Below are 12,465 nucleotides of genomic sequence, written 5' to 3' on the forward strand. Positions count from 1 at the left end.
TATATATATATATATATATATATATATATATATATATATATTGTTCTGAAAATGGATTGTACTTGATTAAGGGTGCAAGGTATCCATTTTCATTTATGTAAATGAGTGCACAAATACTCCAAGTTTAAATCTGCAAATATGTGAACTTCTTATTTCTAATACAGAGATAGACTGTAGGGGCATTTACTGGATATGTCACCTCTAAATAGAGGATGAGATCCAAAAGCTACCTAGCCCTTTATAGACTCTGCCTAAAGAAATAAAAAGTAAACACTCAGATTCAATAAAAAAATGACCTTGCTTGAACTTAACGTTATGCAGAATTTTAGCTTGAAAGAGGTGTATGCTGTTTCCTTTGTTTATGTGTCTTAAATTGATTTGTTTCAGATGATATTAAACATATATATCAGACATATAAGGCAGAAAATAAACATCACACATAACACAAATTTAATAAGGAGGTCACCCAAAACTTGTGGGCTACATCTCCTATGAGCTCTAGTTAACTAGACTTGGCTCTTTGGGATTATGGTTTGAATTATTTTACAAGTTATATACTCAAATCCAAAAGGTTACTGACTAAACATATGCGTTTAGAAAAACCATATACATCCCTGTCATGGTTGTCCACTTTGCGCAGGAAGATCTAGGTTCCCTTGGACTTGATTCCTTCAGTAGGTGCACTAAGCTTCCCTCAGCTTCTTAATGGCACAAACTCCTTCAGAATGCTTCAAATGTCTCTGAAACTTCTGCTACTTTCTCCAACACATATCTGACATAAAGAAATGACTGTTCATTTGCTCAAAATGAGCACTGCATCCCCAATCTAGGCCATCTCTCATGGATGGCTCTCGGCTGCTTGAAACGTCTCTTCAGCATCTCGGCCTTTAGAAGTCTCCAAATGATTTTGAAAAAATATTCATTGGGTTCAAAAGGTTCCTTACAAAAAAAATAGGCTTTTGTTTCACCTCAAACTGATGAACCTAGCCCAACACAGCTCACTCACTAAAATGGCCCTTGTGGCCCTAAAAGCTTCCTTGAAGCTAAACAGTGAGAAGAATGCCTCAACAGGCAAAACGAGTTGTAGAAATGGATTCAGAATGCTGAAAAACTTCAGGAATGACCTTCGTTCCACATTCACTGGCTGCACAATTCCCAATGCAGCTCCCAAACTGATTTGGCCCTTGTGGCTCCTAGAACTTCCACGAAGCAAAAACACCTATAAATGATCTTAGATGGCTATGAAAGCTATGCCAATGGCTTCAAAATGACGAAGAGATCCAAAATCGAAAAAACATTCGTCCAAAAAGGACTTTCCTAGCGAAAGTTATGGCTCATTGAAGATTTCCTCCAGTTTGGCCTCGAATCACTCTAGGTAACTATAGTGGAAGTTTAGTTAGCTCCGCCAATTATGGCGGGACCGCCCAAATTTGGCGGTTCGCTAAGAATCCTGCCAAGCAAACCGTTATGGTTTAATGCAACTGGAGTTTGGGTTAAATGCATGTGATCAGTTCATTGGCTGGTTTTAGCTGCATTGGAGTCCGCACCAAGACTTTTAATTAACGATGATATAACTGTGTTACCCCCGTTGCATCCACATGTGAACGCAACAAACGCGGTGGCAGTTGCATTTTATATGCCGGCGGTTAGTGTTCTGGCCCACGGTTATGGGCACATAGTCATATGTATGGGGGCTGGCCCCCTTGGGGCCCCGCCCAACGTAACCTTAAAACTCAAATGAATTTTGTTCCGCTTCCATAACAAGTCTGGTGCATATGGTTCAATGGTAAAGCGTGGAAGCTTTGTAAGACTGGTCGATTGTTTAAACCTCTCTGTTGCCAACGTTTTAACGTATGCCCAAAAATTGTGTTGACGTCATGATGATGTCATCTGAGCGACGTTGCTCTCTCTGGGCCTGCCACGTGGGAACCTTCCATTCGTTTCCCAAAACAAAATATTCCATAGAATATTTTATGGAATATTTTATTTAAAACTTTTTTGAAAAAATTCAAAATTTCAGTGTTATTAGGCAATTCTTCTTTTTGGCATAACTTTCTCATACGGTGACAATTTTCTGAACCATTCATGGCGTCGGAATCAGGAAGACAAGCTCTATCTAATCATTCAGGTTCAAACTAGTTCTAAGCACTTTAATTTTTGACCATTTTATGACACTTGGTCCTGAGCTCCTGATTATATATATATATATGAGCGAAATATGTCAACATACAAGGTATGTTTTGAAGAAGCTCTGAAGTTACAAGCTCTGAATAGATAAGCTCTAAACCAACTTCCAGCAAAAGCACATGATGATTGAGCATAATGAATAATTATTTCCTCCTTAACCTTATATGTTGAAGTAAAGTGGCACTCATTCTTTCTAGGAAGAACCCTCAAGATATTCAATGATTTCACCAAGAATGCGCCCATGATAGTTATCTCTCGTCATAAATATTAGATTGTTTCAAAGGTGATTCCCTGCGTTTCATTTTACTAAACACTTGAATAACAATTTTGATTTTCTTGCATTTCGAGTAACAAAAAGTTGTTAGGTCCCTATAATAATAGTGTATTCCCTCACTTTTATTGTCGTTGTACCCCTTATTGCTATTTTTCTACCCATGTTGTCCCCATATTATTGTTATTGTGCCCCATAGAAGCTCACTATTGTTATTGTTGTGCCCTTATAGTATTATTGTTATGCCGGCTCTAATTATATTGTGACCCTTTAGAATCCTATATATCGAAAGGAGGTTTTTCCATTTGAATCATCCAAGAATTTTTCATTGATCTATCTCTTCTTCTATTTTGTGAGTTGGTTGCATAACATTTGGTATCGGAGGTTTGGATTCTAGGGTTTCCTAGCTTCAAATTGATCCTCATGGAATTTTCGCTATAAATTATTTTCTTGGAAGCTTCAGAAGCTGAAAAAGCCCATTTGAGACGAAATTTCGATGAATGTCATGTCAAATTTTGAGATCTTTTCAAGCTATATTTTCGGCGATATGAGCCAAGGAAATTGGGGTTTCTGCAAGGTCCCAAATGCCAAGTCAAACATAAGACCTTGGGAAAATTGTCATAATTGTCTCTCAAAGAATGAGATTCGAATTTTGTAAAATGTAATAGAAAGAGCACAAGCTATAGTTTTTTGGGTATCAATTTTAGATTAGAGGGTCAAAACAGTGACACGTGGTACATTGTAAACGTTTTCTCTATTGAACTAGTCTATAATCCGGTCATTGTGGGTGATTGGGAATAACATTTTCTTCGAGAATCCAATCTCAATCAGACTTGTGGTGTTGGAAAGAGGACTGAAAGGGATACCACAAGATGAAATCATAGACCTTGAAAATTTGCAATTACATAGATAAAAGAGATTCAATATCGAGCTCCTATATAGAGAATAAAATGGTGTGTATTTTTTAAAAATTTACATAAGTTTTGTTTGAAAAAATAATTTGAAGTGATTTAGAGGGTATAGTAAAGAATAATACTCAATAATTAATGCCCCAAAGAAATAAAATGGAAAAACCTAGTAAGAAACCTGAAATTTCTACAATGATGCATGAAGAAGAAGAAGAAATGCAACATGATATATCAAAATTACGAGACAAAGTGGAACACTTTTCGCTCTTACAAAGAGTAACCAAAAATGAAATGGAAGCTAAGATGGATGGTTTGAAGAATAGATTAAAATCAAACATGGAAGGATTGAAGAATGACATGAAATCTGATATTGGATGACATGAAAGATAATATGGAATATTTTAAGAACGGTTTAAAGGAGACATGGAAGGTTTCAAGGAAGGTTTGAAAAGATTGCTATAAGAAATGCTTCCTAATGGCTAAAAGGTATTATATCAAACTCATGACGAGAACAAAAGAAATTTTCATCATAATTTCATAGACTCTAACATTGGATCAAAGACCCACCATATTCCAAAGATTGATATGAGGAAGTTTGATGGTAAGGATCCCTTAACATGGATACTACAGATGGAGCAATATTTCTACCTTCATAATGTGAAAACACACAATAGGTACGCATTGAAACTTTATATTTGGAACCCAATCAGTTTGTATGGTATCAATGGCTTTGCTTTTTTAAAAAAATTGTCACTTGGTAAATTTTTATGGAGGAAATGATAATGCATTATGAGGATACAAAGACCAACACCTTCTTTAGTCAATTGATAAATCTCAAACAGAAGGGTTCAATGGTGGAGCACATTAAGGACTTCCAAAAATTGAATATAAGGGTAAATGATATTCAAGTGGAGCATAGGATTTATGTGTTCATCGAGACCTTAAAGGGTAACATCCAACATGAGGTTCACCTTTGGGAACCTCATTCATTGAAAAAAGTGATTGAGGTTGGAAAAAAAAATTTGAAAGAAAAATTATGGCAACAAGGAACCCTACCACTCACAACTATAAGGATGGAAGGGTTTCTACCCCTAGCCTTCCAAAACCTACAAGGTCGACCCCACAACAAATGGAATAAAAAAGAAAAAAAGGGCTTTGTTATAGTTTTGATAGCAAATATACTAAAGGTCATAAGTGAGCTCAGAAGAAATTAGTTTACATAGATTGTGAAGAGGAGGAAGAAAAGGAATAAGAAACATCAAAAGAAGAGTATATACAGCACGAACCAGCCCTAGAGAAAGAAGAAATGAATCTGACCATATCTTGTACTACATTGGGATGAATTACCACTCCTCAAACTCTCAAGATAGAAGGACATATCAAGAAGAAAAAGGTAATAATGTTGATTGATTTGGCTAGTACCCATAATTTTATTCATTATAAGATAGCCAAGGAATTGAATTTCTTCCTATAGCTAGCACCAAACTGTCAAGCGATGGTTGCAAATGGAGGAACCATAAATTGCTCTGGAAAGTTCCATAATATCAAGTTATCTATGGGAGGATATGTATTAAATAGTCCAATGATTTCCATTCTAATGGGTGGTGTTGATGTTGTACTAGGAGTCCAATGGCTACAATCTTTGGGTATAATAGCTTTTAATTTTCAAGAACATTTGTCAAAAATTTTTGGGAAGGAAAGGAAGTTGAATTAAGGGGTATCATAGGGAAACTGGGAAAGATAATCAGCTCTAACTTCATGACAAAGCTTCTAAAGAAATAAAAATGGGGCATAATTGCACAATTATGTTCACTAGAGGTTCCCACATCGAAATCATCTATTTCTCCAAATATCCAAAAAGCCTTGGACAATCATTCCAAGGTATTTGAGACTCCCAAAGGTCTCCCACCTATCCGTGATCATGACCATGTTATTCATTTGTTTCTAGGAAGTGTTCCTCCAAACATGAGGCCTCATAGATATCCCTATGCCCAAAAGAGCGAAATTGAGCTTATGGTTGTAGAAATGGTAAAGGCTAGTATAATTCAACCTAGTCAAAGTTCTTTCTCTATGTTGGGTCCCTATAATACTAGTGATTACCCCATTACTATTGTAGTTATACCCCTTATTTATATTGTTGTGCCCCTATTACCCCCATATTGTTATTTCTGTGCCCCATAGAATCCCTCTATTGTTATTTTTGTGGCTTTATATTATTATTGTTAGGTCGGCTGGATTATATTGTGGCTCCTTAGACTCCTATATATAGAAAGGAGGTTGTGTCATTTGTATCATCCAAGAATTGTTCATTTATGTAATGTAAAGGAGGTTGCCCCCTCGAAGAGGCTGAATTCTAAGGCGTTGATCTATCTTTTCTATCTTTTCTTGAGCTGGTTTCATAACATTTGGTATCAGAGCTTTGGATTCTAGGGTTTCGCTGCTCCAAACAGGTCATCGTGGCATTTTCGCTATAACTTTTTTTTCTGTGACGTTTCAGAAGCCGAAAAAAAAACCCATTTGAGAAAAATTGGCGCTGAACCTTGGGTCCAAATTTCAGAGCTTTTCGCCTGATATTTGCAGAGATATGATCTGAGGAAGTTGGCCTTTTTGCAGACTCCTGAATTACATTCAAAACAGGTGACCTGGGGAAAATCGTCATAACTCTCTCTGAGGATCGGATTGAAATTTCGTAAAATGGTACAGAAAGAGGACGGACTTTAGTTTCTTGTATGTGTGTTTCAGATTCAAAGGTTGAAACAGTGACTCGTGGCACGTCGTACAAGTTCGCTCTACTGAACCAGTCTAAAAGCAAGTCACTGTGGGAGATTTCACATAACTCTTACTTGGAGAATCCAATTTGGCTCAGACTTGTGGCATTGGAAAGAGGATGCAGAAGGCTACTACAGGTAGCAATTTTAGAATTGGATGATCTGAAATTACAGAGATACATCAGATTCAATATCAGGCTTCTATAAAGTGAAAAAAAGGTGTGTAGTTTTTTTTTAATTTTTTATCTAAGCTTGGTTTAACAGAATTCAAAGGGCATAGTAAAGCATTATTATCGGTAACTGATGCCCCGAGGAAAGAAAATGCAAACACCTAGTAAGGAACCTGAAATCTCTAGCATGACTCATGAAGAAGAGGAAGAAATGCTACATCATATATCAAAATTACAAGAACAAGTGCAACAAATGTCACGCTCACAAAAGCTAACAGAAGCTAAGATAAGTGGCGTGGAATCTAAGATAAATGGCGTGGAATCTAAGATAAAGGGCATGGAAGCTAAGATGGAGGATTCGATGGTAAATTTGAAGATAGATTTGAAGACAGACATGGAAGAATTGAAGAACTTGCTACAAGAAAGGGTCACTAATGGTGAAAAGGTAGTAAAGGAAACTCATGATGAGAACAAAAGAAATATTAATCATGATTCCATAGACTCTAATGTTGGATCAAAGACTCACCATGTTCCAAAAATCGATATGAGGAAGTTTGATGGCAAGGATCCCGCCACATGGATATTACAGATGGAGCAATTCTTCGATCTCAATAATGTGCAAAACACACAAAAGGTACGTATGGCAACTTTATATTTGGAACCAAATCAGTTTGTATGGTATCAATGGCTTTGTTCTCGTAAACAATTTATCACTTGGGCAATTTTTACGGAAGAATTGATAGCACATTATGAGGATACAAAAAGCAACACTTTTTTTAGCCAATTGATAAGTCTCAAACAAAAGGGTTCAATAATGGAGCACATTGAGGAGTTCCAAAAATTGAACATAAGGGTAAAAGATATTCCAGAGGAGCATAGGATTGATGTGTTCATAGGGTCTTTAAAGGATAATATCCAACATGATGTGCGCCTTTGGGAACCTGATTCATTAGAGAAGGCATTCAGGTTAGCAAGAAAAATGGAAAGCAAAATTATGGCAACTAGGAAGCATACCATTCACAACTATAAAGATGGAAGTGTTGTTGCCCATAGTCTTCCACAACCTACAAGGTTGACACCACAACAATTGGAAGAAAAAAGAGCAAAAGGGCTTTGTTACAATTGTGATAGCAAATACACAAAAGGTCATAAGTGTGCTGAGAAGAAATTATTCTACATAGATTGTGAAGAGGAAGAAGAAAAGGAGCAAGAAAGGTCAAAAGAAGAGGATATATTCCAGGAACAAAGCCTAGATGAAGAACAAATAAATCCGACCATATCTTGTAATCCATTGGCGGGAATTACCACTCCTCAAACCATCAAGATGGAAGGACAAATCAAGAAGAAAAAGGTAATAGTGTTGATTGATTCAGGAAGCACCCACAATTTTATTCATTGTAGGGTAGCAAAAGAATTGAATTGCTTCCTATATCCAGCACCAGAGTGTCAAGTGATGATTGCAAATGGAGGAACAATAAATTGCTCTGGAAAGTGCCATAATATCAAGCTATCCATGGGAGAATATGTATTGACTAGCCCAATGCTTTCCATTCCAATGGGAGGTGCGGATGTTGTACTAGGAGTCCAATGGCTACAATCCTTGGGTACAATAGCTTTTAATTTTCAAGAACTTTTCATCAAATTTTCTTCGGAAGGAAAGGAAGTTGAATTAAGGGGTATTGCAGGGAAACCAGGAAAGATAATCAGCTCTCATGGTATGACAAAGCTTCTAAGAAAGGAGCAAAGAGGTGTAATTGCACAATTATGCTCGCTAGATGTTTCCACATTGGAATCATCTATTTCTCCAGATCTCCAAAAAGTCTTGGACAATCATTCCAAGGTATTTGAGACTCCCAAGGGTCTCCCACTTATGCGTGATCATGATCATGCTATTCATCTGATTCCAGGAAGTGTTCCTCATCAGGCTGTACAGATATCCCTATGTCCAAAAAAGTGAAATTGAATGTATGGTTGCAGAAATGCTAGAGGCTGGTATAATTCAACCGAGTCAAAGTTCTTTCTCAGCTCCAGTAGTATTGGTGCACAAGAAGGATGGATCATGGCGCATGTGTCCAGATTATAGGGAGCTCAACAAGCTCACTATTAAAGATAAGTTCCCCATTCCTGTTATTGATGAATTACTGGATGAATTGCATGGATCAATTTACCTCACCAAGTTGGATCTTCGTTCGGGATATCATCAAATCAGAATGAAGATTGAAGACATTCCAAAAACGGCATTTAGAACTCATGAGGGTCATTATGAATTTTTGGTCATGCCTTTTGGCCTTACCAATGCACCTTCAACATTTCAAGGTTTGATGAATTCAATTTTCAAACCATTCCTTAGAAAATTTGTGTTAGTATTTTTTGATGATATACTAATCTACAGCAAGTCTTGGAAGGATCATGTTGAACATGTTGACAGGGTGCTACAACTATTGGAGGAGAAACAATTATATGCAAAAAGATCCAAATGTTTCTTTGGAGTCCAGGAGGTGGAATATTTGGGTCATATTGTATCTCATGAAGGAGTTAAGGTAGACCCTAACAAAATTAAAGCCATTAAGGAATGGAAAATCCCCACATCCATAAAGCATCTGCGAGGATTTCTTGGGTTGACAGGGTATTATCGCAAGTTTGTTAAGAATTATGGGAGAATAGCAACACCTCTAACAACATTATTGAAGAAAGATTCATTTTCATGGACTTCGGAAGCAACAAAGGCCTTTGAACATCTTAAAGAGGCAATGTGCCAAGCACCGGTCTTAGCTACACCGGACTTCACAAAAACCTTTATTGTGGAATGTGATGCTTCAGGAAATGGAATTGGTGCTGTTCTAATGCAAGATGAAAGACCCATTGCTTTTGAAAGTCGTCCAATCAAGGGAAAGTTTTTAAGCAAAGCTATTTATGAGAAGGAAATGTTGGCAATACTCCATGCACTTAAGAAATGGCGACCCTACCTAATGGGAAGACACTTCAAGGTAAAAACGGATCATGATAGCCTTAAATACTTTTTAGAACAAAGATTATCCTCTGAAGAGCAACAAAAGTGGGTCACAAAGATGTTGGGTTATGACTTTGAAATCATCTACAAAAAAGGGAAGCAAAATGTGGTGGCAGATGCACTCTCAAGAAAGGATGAGGATGTGGAAGCATTGTTGTGTGCCATTTCTATTATCCAACCAGATTGGATAAACGAAGCAAGGGAGGAATGGAAGAATGACGAAGAAGTGTGGGCACTTATTCGAAAGCTACAACAAGATTCCAGTACTTCTGATACATTTAGCTGGCAAAATGATTCGTTATGGTACAAAGATCGCTTATACCTCTGTAAGAATTCCCAGCTAAAACAAAAGATTCTTACACTTCTCCCTTAGGAGGGCACTCAGGATTTTTAAAAACTCACCACAGGGTTAAGAAGGAATTTTTTTGGGATGGCCTTAAATCAGATTGTAAGGACTCTGGACACCACATATCTCCATATTGGTATGATATTGTCCACTTTGGGCCTAAGCCCTCATGGATTTGCTTTTGGACTTACCCCAAAAGGCCTCATACCAATGGAGATATTTGTCCATCCTTATATATCCACGATCCTCCCCACCTCTAGTCAATGTGGGACTTTGGTCGTATACCCAACAATCCTCCCCTCGAACAAAGGACCATCGAGCCTCCCTCAAACGATTATCCATCCGTCCACTCTCTACCAACCAGGATTCTCCGCTCCAATGCGTTGGAAGCACATGCCTTACATGGAGCACCACCTGCCTCGAGAGCTTGCTCTATCCCAGGTCAACTCCTCTTCACCGTGTTGGGACCAGGACACGTCCATGAAGAATCCGGAGCACACCGCCTATCTAACCGAGCTCATCCACGGATCCCATCGTGATATTATCGGGGCTCACCACCTTCGTTCGACATTCCGAGAATTCATCCACTTGGCTAACTTCGGGGCATGGCTCTGATACCACTTGTTGGTCTCTGGACACCACATATCTCCACAATGGTATGATATTGTCCACTTTGGGCATAAGCCCTCATGGATTTGCTTTTGGACTTACCCCAAAAGGCCTCATACCAATGGAGATATTTGTCCATCCTTATATACCCATGATCCTCCCCACTTCTAGTCAATGTGGGACTATTTGGTCGTATACCCAACAATATTCAAAAGTTTGTGGCGGAATGTTTGGTTTGCCAGCAAAATAAAGTTGAAACAATTAAGACACCAGGTCTATTACAACCTTTATCCATTCCAAGCCAACGTTGGGAGGAGGTTTCAATGGATTTTATCATAGGTTTACCCAAGTCTGAGGGAAAGAGTGTCATCATGGTGGTAGTTGACAGACTTACCAAGTATGCACACTTTTGTGCATTATCACATCCATTTAAAGCCAGTACAGTTTCTACTGCATTTATGGAAACAGTTCAAAAGCTACATGGAAACCCAAAGATTATTGTAAGTGACAGAGATCCCATTTTCACTGGAAATTTTTGGACAAAATTATTTTCTTGTCTTGGTACTCAGTTAGCTCATAGCTCATCTTATCATCCTCAATCTGATGGGCAAACTGAGATAGTAAACAAATGCTTGGAAGGATATCTTCGCTGCTTTGTATCTGATAAACAGACACAATGGGTCAAATAGTTGCCTCTGGCTGAATGGTGGTATAACACTTCCTTCCATACAGCAACAAAAATGACCCCATTTATGGCACTTTATGGGTATCAACCACCATCCATCACATCATATTTAAGAGAAAATTCTAAGGTTCAGGCAGTGGAACATCACATCGAACATCAACAACAAGTCCTCCAACTCTTATAGGATAACCTCGTGTTGGCACAAAATAGAATGAAACAACAGGTAGATCAACATCGCAGTGAAAGAAGTTTTGATGTAGGTGACTGGGTATTCCTACGGCTACAACCATATAAGCAAATGTCCCTAAAGCAAGCTAAGAAGGATAATAAATTATCACCAAAGTATTATGGTCCATACAAGGTGTTGCAAAAGATTGGTACTATGGCATACAAATTGGAGCTTTCTGCAGCTTCTCGATTGCACCCAGTGTTCCATGTTTCATGTTTAAAGAAGGTTATAGGTGACAAGCTCCCAATTCAAACAATATTTCCAGAACTTGATGAGGAAGGAAAAATTATATTGGAACGGGAAGCAGTCATAGAAACAAGAACTCGACAGCTACGAAACCGATCAATTTCAGAGTATCTTATCAAGTGGAAGAACTTATCCGCTGAAGATTCCACATGGGAGGATGAGAATTTTATGCAGAAGTATCCAGAACTACTCAAGCATTGAGGACAACACTTTTTTGAAGGAGAGGGGCATGTTGGGTCCCTATAATACTAGTGATTACCCCATTACTATTGTAGTTATACCCCTTATTTATATTGTTGTGCCCCTATTACCCCCATATTGTTATTTCTGTGCCCCATAGAATCCCTCTATTATTATTTTTGTGGCTTTATATTATTATTGTTAGGTCGGCTGGATTATATTGTGGCTCCTTAGACTCCTATATATAGAAAGGAGGTTGTGTCATTTGTATCATCCAAGAATTGTTCATTTATGTAATGTAAAGGAGGTTGCCCCCTCGAAGAGGCTGAATTCTAAGGCATTGATCTATCTTTTCTATCTTTTCTTGAGCTGGTTTCATAACACTCTACTACAATAGTATTGGTGCACAAGAAGGATGGATCATGGTGCATGTTTCCAGATTATAGGGATCTCAACAAGCTCACTATTAAAGATAACTTTCCCTTTCCTGTCATTAATGAATTATTAGATGAATTACATTGAGCAATTTACTTCACCAAGTTGGATGTTTGTTTAGGATATTGTCAAATCAGAATTAAGACTGAAGACATTTCGAAAACAACATTTATAACTCATGAGGGTCATTATTAATTCTTGTTCATGCCTTTTTGCCTTGCCAATGCACCTTCTATATTTCAAGGTTTGCTGAGTTCCATTTTTAAACACTTCCTTAGAAAACTTGTGTTAGTAAAACTTGTGTTATGATTTTACGATGATATGTTAATCTATAGCAAGTCTTGGAAGGATCATGTTCAACATCTTGACAAGGTGCTCAAACTATTGGAGGAGAAAAAATTATATGCGAAAACCTCCAAAG

This window comes from Pinus tabuliformis, chromosome X, assembly GCF_031772625.1.
Source record: "Pinus tabuliformis cultivar Carrire ecotype Pingquan chromosome X, CPIR1, whole genome shotgun sequence".
Classification (NCBI taxonomy): Eukaryota; Viridiplantae; Streptophyta; class Pinopsida; order Pinales; family Pinaceae; genus Pinus; species Pinus tabuliformis.